The sequence below is a fragment of the Euphorbia lathyris genome, chromosome 10 (genome assembly GCF_963576675.1).
Source record: "Euphorbia lathyris chromosome 10, ddEupLath1.1, whole genome shotgun sequence".
NCBI classification, from domain to species: Eukaryota; Viridiplantae; Streptophyta; class Magnoliopsida; order Malpighiales; family Euphorbiaceae; genus Euphorbia; species Euphorbia lathyris.
This window is the reverse complement of record NC_088919.1, coordinates 68,101,625-68,117,065: the sequence shown is the minus strand read 5'-3', so window position 1 is coordinate 68,117,065 and position 15,441 is coordinate 68,101,625. Positions and strand designations below refer to the sequence as shown.

General features: G+C 35.2%; 1 non-coding gene across 1 annotated transcript; it reads left to right on the top strand.

Moving 5' to 3' along the window:
• The first annotated feature begins 1,515 nt into the window (after window positions 1-1,515).
• LOC136210251 (small nucleolar RNA SNOR75) lies at window positions 1,516-1,602 on the top strand. The gene has a single exon (XR_010677959.1). It is a non-coding gene; the product is annotated as a small nucleolar RNA SNOR75 (small nucleolar RNA).
• Window positions 1,603-15,441: the final 13,839 nt, after the last annotated feature.

The window sequence follows — 15,441 nt, the reverse complement described above, 5'->3', positions numbered from 1 at the left end:
CCGAAATAACCGACCGAACTGATGAATTTCATTTTTTCGCTTCGGTTTTGGTTTTATTTTTTTATAATATTTCGGTAATTTTGGTCGGTTCGATTTTTAAATCAAAATTACCGAATTAACCGAACAGACCGAAATAAATTTAATATAATTAGAAATTAGATTTATTATATAATTGGTGTATGTCGTTATTGTTCTAAGTTATATTTGATTTAGAATTATATTATTAGAATCTTTATTAAGCATGATATTTTTTGGATTACATGTAATGGATTATATTATTGGTCTATTTAATGTTTGTCTACCAATTTAGTACAATTGTACACTAATTCATATTTGGAATTAAGATTGATTTCATTTCTATATAAAATTTCTATTTTTTTTCTTTCAATCCAAAAAGAAAAATAAAAATAAAAATTATTGTATATATAAGTAAATGCCCAATAACATCATTAATGGTGTAATATTAGCCTTACATAAAAATAATTGTTAATAAAAAAATTTAATGTAAGGAAACCGGATAACCGAACCAACCAAAGTAATTCGATCGGTTCGGTTCGGTTCGATTATTTATTATTATTCGATTAGGTGCGGTTTTTATTTTTGAGACTATTTGGTTTTTGGTTCTTTCGGTTCGGTTCGGTTTTCAAACCGAACCGACCAATGAACAACCTTACTTATAGGTAAACATTAAAGGTAAAATTGCTCCTAACTGTCAATGTGAATGATATGCTTGCATCTTATCTATTACATAACACTACAAGAAAATCGCGAATTACCGGCGAACTTCTCCGACGGAATCAATTCTGCTGCAATTAATCGGCGGATTAGCTGCGGAACCATATCTGCTACTAATCACAACATTGGAATAGTAAATCCGTCCCAGAAATTTACTTTGCAGCCAAAGCGTTGGTATTTATTTTGGCTGGAAAAGTCACCGGCGGAAATCCGTTTTGAACATATCGGTCGGTGTCTAAATATACCGGCGAATTCTCCAACCGAAAATGGGTCGGAATATATTTCCAGTGTACCGAAATCGTGATCGGTGTCCGGGAGCAGCGACCCTTTTACCGGTGGATGTAGTTCGTTGGTAATCCGTCGGAAATTAAAAATTATGAAAAAGGAAAAAAAAGTCCAAATAATGGTGGTAAGTAGGAAAAATGGGACGGTAAATAGCAACCCACAAAAAATATTAAGGGTGTATAGAAAAATTGAAAAAAAAGTACAAAAAGAAAAAGCTAAATTACCTCTTTTTTTATTTTGCGAAATAAAAAACAATTCGCTTAAAGGGTATAGTTGTAATTTCTAGTGCATGATTCGAAAACCTAAATTGATACAGTTCGCTATAAATACATCATCAAGGCTCTCTTTCTCAAATTTCCTCTCTCATGGCTGCGTTTTTATCGTTACTGTTTTTTCGTTCTACTCTTTTTTCAATCAATGATTTTCCACTGTTTAATCAAAAGTTTTTGCTTTGATTTTCTAGTTATAGAGTAGAGTAGTTTAATGATAATGATTTCTCGGTGATGAAGAAAACACAGATGGCGAGTCCGATTATCCATTCTCTAAATCATGACGACAAATCGAGGCATTTGTCTGAGAGAAATCTTTCCATTTCTTTTCATTTTTTTATAGAAATTATTCAATTAGATTGAGAATCGTCCAATTTATTGATAGCGATGGTCGTTCTTATAATCTGAGACGAAATTAGATCGTGAATTAGATTGAAAATGGTCCAATTTATTGATAGAGATCATCGTTCTTATAATCTGAGATGAAATTATATCGTGAATTAGATTGAAAATCGTCCAATTTATTGATAGAGATCATCGTTCTTATAATTTTCTTTGCATCTGAGAAAGTTTTCATTGAAATCAGCTGACAATTTTATGCAAAGTGTGGTCTCTTAGATCGTGAATGAAGATGTGGCCTCGCTAACAGGTAAAACTATGCCGTTTTTGGTTTAGAATGCTTATTTATGTCTTTATTTGTGAATTTCATTGGAGGAATGCTTGACTTGCTCAATCTATATTTGCTTATTTATTTTTCTACTCTTGCCTATTATGATGAACTTGTTTCTGATATTTAAATTCAAAATTGTTTTTTTCCCCAATTGAATGATGAACTTGTTCATATCTAATTAGTCAATTGTCCATACCTAATCTTTGTGATTGTGATCCTAAATACGATTTCTTCAATGTTGAACACCGAAGTATTGAGGGGATTCTTTCTTTTAGGTATAAGAGAACATTATCGCAATCCTATGACAAATGATTCCTGTTTAGCAAAATTGAGTATTATTTCAATTTTTGGGGATTAACTATAAGATAGTAGTTAGTATTATAATTGTTTGATCTCATTGTTTTAAATCATGAAAACATAAGGAGAAAATGTTATATCTATTAACTTTGAAATTAGTAGTAAGGAGGTGTTTGTTAGGATAGGGATAAAAATAGAGAGAACTTAAATAAATGGAATAGTCTAAGTTTGTATATATATATATATTATTGCAGTATCAATGTCTAATAAAGTTAATTAATTCCAGTCCATGTTGATACTACAATAATATATACTTTCTATTTAAATTTGGATTTGGATAGGTGTAATATAATCTATCCTACGAATCAAACATGGAATAATAAACCCTCTTATTCTTATTCCTATTCCAATCTTTATCGCTATCTATATCCCCATAAAATACAAAACATCCCATAATAGTTTAAACTTATTTACAAAATGGATATATGAAATTTATTGCTTTTTGTATATAGCTTCAACAGATATCATGTCTTATGATTTAAGTGGACTTTAATAAAATCATATCATAGTATAAGCAGTAAAACATGATTGATAGCATGTAGCTTATCATATTCATATTAATCCTAATAAAGCTCTTCACTATTTGAAATAACTATAGTGGTCTATTCACTTTCTCTTTCATGTACATGAAAATGCATTGAACCCGCAAATCATCACCGCGTGTTTCAAATAAAGGCAACCCTTATCGATGCATAAGGGTTATTTGAATCATGCGGTCATGATATGTGTGGATTTAATGCATTTTGGTGCACAAGAGAGAGGAAGTGGATAGATCAATGAATATTTCGGAGTAGTGGAAGGTTTTACTGGGTCAATATGGATGTGGTAGGATATCATTGTATGCTATCAGTCTTGTTTTATTGCTTATAATATGATTTCACTATAAATATTCATATTAATCCTAATAAAACTCTACACTATTTGAAATAACTATAGTGGTCTATTCACTTTCTCTCTCATGTACATGAAAATGCATTGAACCCGCATATCATTACTGCGTGGTTTAGATAAAGCCAACCATTATCGGTGCACAAGCCCGTTATTTTATAATATATTTTTTTGAACTTATATTTATACTTGTTAACTAATTCGATCTCTTCAACCACAATTTTCATTCACATCGAAATTATAGTCAATATGTATTTGGTTGAAGAGATGCGGAAGAGCTTAAACATCCAGTGGTGATTTATCTAAAGCCAGGTATTAAAAGAGGTGACATTTATGAAGATGAATCTTCAGATTGCATAACCTCCTTGGCAATAGATACCAACTCTACCACTGTTCCTTCAATGCATTTTATATATACACAATCACAGTGGGGGGACTTGGGATTATAGAGGACTTAAACTTTTAGAATGTAAAATTTGTGCAATTTTGTCCTTAATGTTGGAAGCCAAAATCAATTCTATCCATAACGTTGATAAATTGTTTCAATTTGAAACACTATTATAAAACACAGATATTTTTGTTGCTTATTTTGTTCTAAAGAAAGATTTCATGTTATTTATAATTTAATAATTGAATTGGAGATTAATATTTATTAATTTGGTGAATTTTTTTGTCTAATTCATACAAAAAGTTAGTATATATTTTTTTTTTTCACATCCCAACATGTATTTGTGATTTGTGATTTTTATTGGTAAAATGATTAAAATGGCGCACACGTGAAGTGTACATGACAAGATTCATGATCGAGAAGATAGTTTGATAATTATTTCTCAAATTGACCAAATTTATCAAAATTAGGGGTAAAATTAGTTTTGACTTCCAATACTAGGGATAAAATTGCTTATAATCCAAAACATTAAAGATGTTTTTTCTCCTTAACCTAATGTAAAAATTCCTTTTGCTACCAACACTACCACTTTTCCTTGTATGGTCGATGAAAAAGAATGTTTGTTCTGTATGGTTAGCAATATTATAGGTGAGCTCGGTTCGGTTCAATAATTTCTAAATTGGTTTGTATTGATTTTTTTCGGTACAATCCAATCTGAATATTCGGTTCTAATACAATGTAATTAACAAAGTATTGAATAAAGTGAACAAGACACTCAATTACCCTCGCAATGAGCGAAGACAGGATGCAAAGCGAGTTGGACATTCGAGTTAAGTTCCATATTGCTCTTGATACATTGTTGCCTCCTCATATATCACTATTTCTTCAATCCATGACCAATCTTCTGGTGGCTCAAGATGGTGCACACCATTGTACAAGCACCAAATATGATGATTGCTTGCCCCAACAACTGGTGGCAAACTCGATTCCAATGCCCTAAAAAAGCACCATCAATATTCATCATCCATAAAGTGACTGATCATCCATGCTCTAAACAACAGTTTGTATATTCTATGTTTCGAGCATGGATGATCAGACACTTTGTGGACGATGAATGTTGGTGCTGCCTTTTTAGGGCATTGGAATTGAGTTTGTCATCAATTGTTTGGGCGAGAAGTCATCATATTTAGTACTTGGCAATGGTGTGCTCAATCTTGAGCCACCACAAGATTGGTCATGGATTGAAGAAATCATGATGTACAAGGAGGCACCAATGTATCAGGAGAAATATGGAACTTAACTCAAATGTCTGACTCGCTTTACATCATGTCTTCGCTCATTGGTAGGGTATGTGTCTTGTTCACTTTATTTAATACTTTGAAATTGGTAGTAATAATTTGAAGTTATTTGCAAAATGGGTATATGAAATTTAAAGGAGAATAATATCTTATTAAAATTATCTAATTAAATGAGTATCATGCCTTCTCCATTAAAATTATTTTCGCCAATCTCATCTTATGATTACAAAAAAAAAAAAAAACATGTGGTTCAAGTTGAAATAATATTACAAGAGAATTATAAACTCATAACTAACTCAACACGATATTTTTGGGTTAAATTACTATTAGGCCTTTACATAGTCAAAATGTTGCTTTTTGCTCCTTGCTTTATCCAAAATATTAGTCTTTACCATTTAATCTATTATTTGGTAACATTTCCTCCTAATGATAGGGGTATTTTACCCCTATCTTTTAGCGTGATTTACGGGTTAATTTTGGATGAAATAAATAAGTTTAATTACAAAAATAGAGTGTTTTAATAAAATAACAAAATAAAAATAAATTCTGTACTTTCGGTTAATTTTCCTTATGTTTGATTAATATTAGAAAATAAAACGTCAAGCTAACTCGACTCTCGAGAATTGTATTTCATGTACGAGCAAGGAGTGGAAATCTACCAAAATACGCGGGGCGTGGAACACTTAGTCAGAAATAATTGCCTTATCCGCAGACTCCACGTGGGATCCAAATGCAATGATGAGCCCAATCATAAACGTCAGACTGCATTGTCTCCTAAGTCAACCATCAGTACGCGAGGCGTGTTTTAGGATACGCAAGGCGTAAATGGTGTATTTCAAGCAATAAAACGCCAGGAGCTCAAACACGCGCGACGTATATCACTATACGCGGTGCGTGGTCGAGACAACAAGACCCGAATTAAATCCACATGCAGGAAATTATTGAAGGAATGGGTCATTATGATCATGTTGCTCCATGCTTTGCTCCATGCTTGTAGGAATGGGAAATATGCACAAAATCATGTTGCTCCATGCTTTGCTCCATGCTTGTACTTTGTAAAATTACAAATCTACCCTAGCTTGATGTGTATAAATAGGAGTGACTAGCACTCATTTCACACACCTCTTTGTAGAGACAAGTTTCATATTTTGAAGTTCTTGCTATTTTAGTTTTAGATTCAGATTTTATATAGCAATTCTCTATCACCTTGAGAGCTTGTTCGTTGATTCCGGCATTCCGTCGAAGTTCCGTTCCACCTCCGTTCACCAAGCTCGAAAGTTCCACCTCCAAGTCCTAAGAGACGGCCTTGAGTCCGGTTAGCTAGTTCCGAGGGTGAATTCTTCCCTTTTCACTTGCTAATTAGCTTGTACTCTTCCTATGTACTAGACTTGGTTGTATTTCATATTTACATTCTCCATATTTATAACTTATGATTCATAATCTCTTTCTTTATATTTGTGTTGATGTTTGCTACTTGTTTTGATATTCTTAATTGATTATTGTGTAGGAAGAACGCGATTTCCGACGCCATTCGGGCTATCTTTAGGTATTCATATAGGTGTTGCCTTACCGAAAGTGACGCTCCGAAAACCATAGGAATTGACAAACCACGGAACTTACGGGCCCTAATTTCTGGTCCCAAGCATTAGACACGCCTTGACTAGGAACCACGTGTTGAAACACCTTTCCACATAATTTTGATTTGACAAAATTGTTTAAGTATAATTAAAAACATATTCTAAACACACTAAGTTTAAATGCTTTGATTTATTCTACTAATGTGTTTGTTCAATGTTGAGTTACATTGTTTATAAGACACAAGATTAAAAGGCCCAAGCCCAATACGGAAGTCAAAGCCCAAGTCAAACAGTTTAAGGCAACTCAGCCCGCGTATGTCAAAACGTTGTCGTTATGTACAAAACGCAGCTCAACAAGAGAAGGATCTAGAAGACCTTTGAGGAACAACTTCGGGACGAAGCTGCTGAGTTGATTCGACAAACAGTACAAGACAGCAGCTGGCTAAGAACAACTTCTAGACAAAGTGTTTCCATTTCGGGTAAAGTTCAGAAGACACAGTATGCTGTCTAGTTGACATTACCATAAATGGAGAGACATTCTGCCGAGCTGACCAAAAGCTGACCGAGGACAGAAGATACTCAAATCTGATTGGCCGAGAGCTCTGAGCAAGTCAGGATGACAACGACAGGAAGCCGTTTCCCTCCAACGGTTATTTCGAAATTCGAAATAACCGATGCCTCAGACGTCTCTATAAATAGTGCCATCAGTTGCTTCATTCTACACAGAACTTGATCAAGCCATTACGCTGACCAAATTTCTACGCAAAGTTCTGCAAGAAAAAGCAAAGCAATCTTACACTAAATTTCATATCTTTTGTGTAAAAGTCTAGAGTGATTATTCAATCATCTAAGGTGTCTTAGCAATCATTGTTTAGGACAAACACTTATCATTTCTAAAAATTAGAAAGGAGAGGCTGAGTACTCGGTTATAGTACTCAGCGAGAGATTAGGATTGAGTAGAGGTATAGAGGAAGGTACTCTTGTTATACTCAGTTGCTAAGATTGTAAAAGGTTTGATGCTCTACCGTTAAAGAGCTCAGTAGAGAATTCGAAATCTCGGAACGTGTTCCGGGGACAGGACGTAGGCTTGGAGGCCGAACCTGGATAAATCTGCTGAGTAACATATTTCTAACCTTTAACTCCTTTATATATTTATTGCTTCCTTAAACAAAAACTGACCAAGTAAAGAGGTCAAGCTGAGTTGTGCGCGTTGAATATTCGAGCTCAGGAATAGACTCTAAGTGCTATCTCTTGACTCAAGTAAAGAAACTGACCTAGTCACTAGTTGACTAAGCCAGTATCTTGCTATTCACTCAACGCCGCTGTCCAAACCTTTTTCTCACGAAAAAGAAGTCTGCCCTAGCTTAAAATTTTTAAATAGTTCCTAACCCCCCCCCCTTGGAACTATACTTGTAACGTTATAAAGGACCAACACCACGTAGTCTAAGTACTTCACGGGTCGGTCACACTACACGTAGTCGTCATTGCAAGAGTAAATCATCAACCGTTTATATATTGAGAGTCATTGTTTGTCATATTTATAACTTATCGCCTTCCATATCATTTCGTAGAGTTTTGTTATATAAATTTGTCTCACCCATAGTTAGGAGTAGTTTGTAGTTGGTTACCACATCAACCTCAAAGTATTCACTACTTAAATAACATATAAAACCGAGTCGTCTAATACTTGTAGTTATAAATCCCGTGGATTCGATACCCGTTCTTAACCGGATTATTACTTGATACGACGGGGTACACTTGCCCCTAAGTAGTGACGTCTAGGAGATTTAGAGCATTTAAAAGATCACATCCATATTCATAGCGCAATCATCGTAATACATATTTCATCGTAGAAAACGACGCTACTAGGCCACGCCGCATCACCTAATTATCAAAATTGATGAAATTTCAATCGATACGGATGAGAAGTTTACCCAGCGCCTGTCCTGTCAATGAAAAAGGAAACAATTTCAGTCTCACAGCCTCAACGGGAACACCATTTTGCCGAGAGGTATCGGCACACATAAGAAATTTATCCAAATGTTCGTTGGGGTTTTCGTGGAGTTCCCCTCCGAATTGACCGCATTGTTGTATCAGTTGGATCATTCCGGTCTTGATCTCGTATGTGTTGGCCGGAATTGTGGGAGCGACAATGCCGTTACGATTTTAGGGACGATGCGGTGCAAGGATCTCCATCATCGAACGCGTATCATTGGCCCCATGGATGTTGTTCACGTGTGGCCTTGGGTTTTCGTTGGGTTGGTTGACCTCGGCGTTGGGGTTTGCCATTCTCTCTTTTCGAATCCTACAAAGAGTACGTTCAATTTCGAGATCAATAGGTACGAGAGAATCACTTTTAGATCGGGTGTGCATAAAGTAAAACAAGTATATAAGAATTATCAACAAAAAAGAATAATGTTAGCAAACGTATCTATGAACAATTTATACAAAAAGAATGCTTAAACTAACAATGAAACGTTTTTGCCTAATATTGTAGGAAATTATAAATCCCCAGCAACGGCGCCAAAAACTTGATGGGCGTAAAGTCTAGTGGTAGAGTTTCTTATGACGACTAAATGTGTATTGCGGTGAATGTGCTATGTCTACGGATGTGGTCTTTATAAGTTGATCTTGACTCTACTTAGACGCTACGACTACTTAGGGGCAAGTGTACCCCGTCGTATCAAGTAATAATCCGGTTAAGACCGGGTATCGAATCCACGGGATTTATAATTACAAGTATTAGACGACTCGGTTTCGTATGTTATTTAAGCGGTGATTACTTTGGGGTAAAGTAAGACACAACTACACACTATTCCTAACTATTGGCGACTCAGATTCGTGCAGCTAAAACTCTACGAAGCGGGGTGTGTATGATAAGTTATAACCACGATAAATAACGACTCTAAATGTATACGGATAATGGTTTACTCTTGCAAAGACGGCCAAGTGTAGTAAGACCGACTCGTGAAGTACTTAGACTACGTGATTCCTAGTCAAGGCGTGTCTAATGCGGGGGAACTAGAAATTAGGGCCCGTAAGTTCCGTGGCTTGTCAATTCCTACGGTTTCCGGTTTGTTACTTTCGGTAGGGCAACACCTATATAATTCCCTAAAGATAGCCCGGATGGCGGCGGTAATCGCGTGCTCCTACACAATAATCAATTATCAATATCAAAACAAGCAATAAACATTAACACGTAAAGGGAAATAGAGATTATAAACCATAAATTATAAATACAACCAAACCTAGTACATAGGAAGAGTACAAGCTAATTAGCAAGTAAAAAGGGAGAATCCGCCCTTGGAACTAGCTAACCGGACTCAAAGCCATCTCCTAGGTCGTGGAGGTGGAACTCTCGAGCTTGCTGACGAATGATGGAGCGGAACTTCGGTGGAATGCCGGAACAACCGAACAAGCTCTCGAGGGAGAGAGTTTAACTACAAAATCTGAATCTAAATTACAAGGAAAGAAAAGAGTATAGTATAGCTCTCTAGTGTGTAATTGGTATCAAATGAAGTTCAAGAGCTTCTTATTTATACATCAAGCTAGGGGTAGAATTGTAACTTCACAAGGTACAAGTATGGAGCAACATTATTTGGTGCAGAAATCCCATGATACGCCCCGCGTAAGGTGATATACGCCCCGCGTAAGTGCCCACTCCGTCAGAAATCTCCTGCATGTGGACCAATTCTATGTCTAATTGTCTCAAATACGCTCTGCGTAGCTGAAGTACGCCCCGCGTAAATGAGTCTCTGATCTTTTTACGTTGAAGAACTACCTTTTACGCCCCGCGTAAATAGTGATACGCCCACGTATGGAGAGTTGACTCCGGGAGACAATGCAGTCTGACTTTCAGGATTAGGCCAATCATTTCCGACATGTGTCATACGCCCTGCGTAAGGTGTCATACGCCCCGCGTATGCTGAGTCATTTCCACATGGTGCCTGCGGATAAGGCAATTATTTCTGACACCATGTTTTACGCCCCGCGTAAATGACGATACACCCCACGTAAATAATGATACGCCCCGCGTATTTGAGTAGATTTTCACTCCTTCCTCGTACCTGAAATACAAATCTTGAGAGCCGAGTTAGTTTGACGTTTTATTTTCTAATATTAATCAAAAATAAAGAAAATTAACCGAAAGTAAGGAATTTATTTTTATTTTGTTATTTTATTAAAACACTCATATTTTTGTAATTAAACTTATTTATTTCTTCTAAAATTAAACCGTAAATCACGCTAAAAGATAGGGACGAAACGCCCCTATCAAACCTCCTCGGACTTTAAAGTTTTACTTGTCCTCAAGTAAAAGAAATCGAAAGACAAGGGATTGAGATAATTGAGAAACAAACCGAAGGTTGGTTTTACCAAGTGCGTGATTTCAAAGTTACGGTTTTATGCAAAGGTTTCGGTAAGTACCTACGCAAGCAATTGAGTACAAAAACTTATTTGAGACCTCCATGATTAAGTTTAATAGGCGATATTAACGGGAGCCGATCATTTTTTTGAGAACTCGGTAGTACCTCACCAAGGAATTTCACTCTTACGCTCAATTTTTGGTGGGTCGGTGTTTTCGCACTCTTCCTTGCACTTACTTGAGATCATGTTGAATTTGCATTTTCATCCGAGTTTTTCCTCCTAAAATATGGTTAGGCAACATTAAAAATGAACCCGGAGGGGGGTTGTAATGTGGGTGGCTTCTTTAGTGGTTAGTTTAAAGAAACTCGAATTCAAAAATACCGTTTTGTGATTGCACCGTGTTTTTGTTTTGGCCTTGGCGAATTTTATAAAATATATTTCAAAATTGCTCGGGTGGAGCTTGAGAATGCCTTTTCTCTTTTATTGTTTCCTTTGTTTTGATAGAGGCACAAAAATAATATTTTGAAAGCTTATGGTGCTCATTTGCTAAGGTCGTGACTTATTTCGGGTAACTCGGGTGCAAATTGATTTTGTCGGTATTTGAACAAGAGGAAAAAGGGTTAAATGTTTAAAAGGGTGTTAACAAAAAGGTTGGTTAATAGGCTCGAAGGGGTTTCCTAATGTTCAATGAAAACGAGAAAAATAAATTAAGAAAAATTAGCCTAAGTGGGTTCGGTTTATCATCTATTGCCTTTTTACCAAAAATAAGTGTACTTAACCTGGTATTGGATGCAAATTCTATGAGTCGAGTGAAGTCAAAGCTCTCGAAAAAATGTGAAAGAATTTAGAGTTCTCGTACGAACTCTTTTAGGCTCAAAAATACCTCACAAAGATTTGGGTTTCATTTGTGTACTATCAAGTTTTCGCTAAATTCTCAACTATCCCGTTTTTATTGCCTTTTTAAAGTTTATTATGGAGGTAATGTTGAGCGATTTTCGCAAGTGCACGGTTTCGCTTGTAGTAATAAAAATATAGATCCCACAGGGATACGTTTTTTTAACGAAAAAACTTATTTTTTGAATCTGTTAATTTCGAACTAGTTAGATTTACTATTAAATGTAAATGAAAAGTGAAAATTGGTTTAATTGAATTTAGGAAATTTGTTTAATTGAATTTGTGAACTTTGAGTATTTGAAAATGCTGGAATAAGATTTTATATTTAGAATAAATCGATTGTTAGAAAGGTCTTCTGATTTTAAGGATGAATTTTACAAAACAGGAACATTTAGAACTTTTTAGAAAAACGAATGAATTTATTCATTTGCATTAAGCAAAGAAAACAACTTAAATTTTGTATCAATTATGATGATGAAATAAATGACGGAACCTCTAATTAATTGGCTTTGAACGCGACAAAACCCTTTCGGGATAGTTGCCCTTACTCAAATTAAAACTCTTTCGAGATGATAATTTGCCTAAGTGTTCAACAAAGTTTCCTTGTAATGATTTTGAATTCAAGTGCATATTAATGAAAACACCAGCCTCACTTATATTGGGTTGGTTACCATAAGTGCTGCATAACGATTTGTCGAATAGAACGGACTTTATTAGATGAAATATAAATTGATACAAGTTTATAGAGAACAAGGAGCATCGAGTTCTTCGAGGGCGTGCAAGTGAAGGGCTTGATCGGTTCCGCTTCCTTGGGTTTCCTAAGAGGTTGTCAGGCTCAGGGGCGAACACTCTACTCAATCTTCTCGCTGTAACTTCGTAATAGGGATTCGGTCGGCCACTACCATGATACAAACTAAAACTGGAACAATGTCTAAACGCTACTGAGTTGTAATTAAACTATAAACAATATGTGTACCTCATCTTGTTTTGTACAGAATCTAATTTCTAACTCTCGAAATGTGTTTACTTAGAACTTCGACATAAGTTCTACGCTCTGATTCTATATCTATATTATAACATTTCACTGCTACTTTTCCTCAACATCAACTCTTTATTTATAGATGTTGAAGGGTTGTGTTTGAAGTGATGTATCCGTTAGTTAAGAGTCGTGTCCGTTGTGAAAGGACGTCTTTATCCACTTGAACGAACACGTTTCTTGGATTTTCAGCATGTGTTAAATGCTCTTTGTAAATTTTCTGCACTTACCGAGGATGGTAATCCACGGCCGTGAATGACGTAGCATTGAGTTGAACGACGGACGAAGGGGAGAAATAGCTATACCACGCGTGTCGCGACCGCGGGTTGAGGATCAACTGTCGCGGCCCGGTGATTTTTCTCACTTCTTAGCTTTCATTCGTGTCTTCGACTTGGCGCTTTCGATTTACGTCGTCTTTGACTCCTTTTGTAGGGTTTTTCTTCTGTTTTAGATCCTTTTTCGTTCCTATTTGGATTTTACCAAATATTTAGGTACCTTGCAAGAAAGAAAGATATTCGAGAGTAAAAGTAATCTAAACAGATATAAACAACATAAATTTGTAAAAATAATGATGTAAATGTTAATGATAATTTAGGTATATTTTGGGCTTAACAAATCTCCACACTTAATCTTTTGCTAGTCCCGAGCAAAATTTCACTGAATTTATTCCTTAACTAATCTCTTTATGAAAATAAAACATATATCTTTGTGTTTACCTTTTAAATTAGTTAAGCCGAAAAGACTAACTTTGCATGGCAAATTTATACGCAAAATATCAAACTAACTTAGTATAAGTACGATATATCATTCGTCTTGTATTTCAATGTTTAAATTGAAGTATTCGGGATGATGTAAGCATGCATGGTATTGAGTCTTTCATCTCAAGGCATTTCAAAGCACCAAATTTCCTTTCCCAAACTTGAATTATTATATATGAGTATTAAGTTTAATTTATTTGCTTAGTTACGCCCGTGATAAGGGTGGTCTCGATCGTAACTTTATATGCATTTTATTTGTGTTCGCTTAAGAGGTACCGACCATACCATGGGTGGACGCAATCGTTACTTTAAACTTTAAACACGCTTAATTTTTCTTATTTAAACGTTCCTTTCATACCTCGATTGTGATAAGGGTGGTCGCAACCGTGGCCAAAAGTACGCTTTATTTATTAATTTCTTCCCTTTCATACCTCGATTGTGATAAGGTTGGTCTCAATCGTGGCCAAAAGTTAAGAATACGATTTATTGATTATAACTTGGGAAAAAGAAAATTAGCACATTCATCCTATATTGACTTAAAATTCAACATGTATTATGGCTAAAGTTTCCTTAAAAACTTCAATTGGTGTTAATGTAAAACAAAATCAAAACCGAGCTAAAAAAATTGTTAGTTTAATTTAATGCCTATAAACCTAATTGAAAATTTAAAATAAGATTTATTATATCATGAATTTCATGACATGAAATAGAGATTGAAAATAAAGAATTTATTACTTAAATACATTCACACGAGACAATTTTTACTTAAAATCGTGTCGAAGATTTGTGAAAAATTTAAAAAATATTACCCGTATAGAAATATTTATTTCTATCGATAATGATAACCTAAAAATAATCGTAAAAATTTTAACTTATGATTAATTTATAAATGTAAAAATGATATTTCATAAAAAATGTTAATTTTTTTCATTTGTTGCAATATACTTAAAAGTGTTGCAATATACGTTGCATTTTGTATTTTTGAAAACAAACAAGTGTTGCATACATTCATTCATTCATTTGCATACATTCGTTCATTCATTCGTTTGTATAAAAATGATATATGTATATATCTCCTCCCACACTTAAATTGGACCATGTCCTCATTGGTGCAAAAATGGAGATAAAACGTTAAAGATAAAACAAACGGAAAGAAATGAAAGATATAGCAAAAAAAACATGCATCATAAAATTAAATTAAAACTGAAATTGTACGAAACATAAGAAAATAAAAATGTACGAAACTGAAATGAAAACAAGATAAGATAAAAATAAAAGATAAAACCTAAGCATGCGGCGGGGAATCCGGAGGTGTTGGTGAAGTTTCCACATTTCGGCGTCGGAAAAACGAAAGCATCCGATGCCGAGTCGATCTTTGCGCACGCCTCAAAGAATTGAGGTTGTCATTCATCACCATGTTGTTCTCCACCAAATCATCAATCCGTAAATTCATTTGTCGATTATTGGCATTGATTTGGTTCAAAATTCTCCTTAAATCCACCGGATCATTATCTCGTGTTGCTTGGGCTTGTGGGGCATCTTCCGCTCCTTCCTCCGCTCCTTCTCCCTCGGTACCTACATTATGAGAACTAAAAGCACCTCCACCCATAGTGCCACGAAGATGAGCAATACGGGTTGCATAAGAAATAAAAACCGGAGGAGCCGCAGAAACCAACAAATGAGCCCGCTCAAGAGCCGCAATGTCCAAAACCGGAACATATCCATGGTAGGTGGACATATCAAAAGTAGCCAATTCATCCCGTGCCCCCAAAACAATAGCGGTTATGAATAGGTATATATATAGGGTTTGAATAGGAAGTTTAATAGGTAGAGTAGGAATAGGAAGAGTAATGAGTATAGTTGGAATAGGAAGAAGGTTGAAAATTAGGCCAAAAATCCGGACTTGGAGTTGCCTTTAACA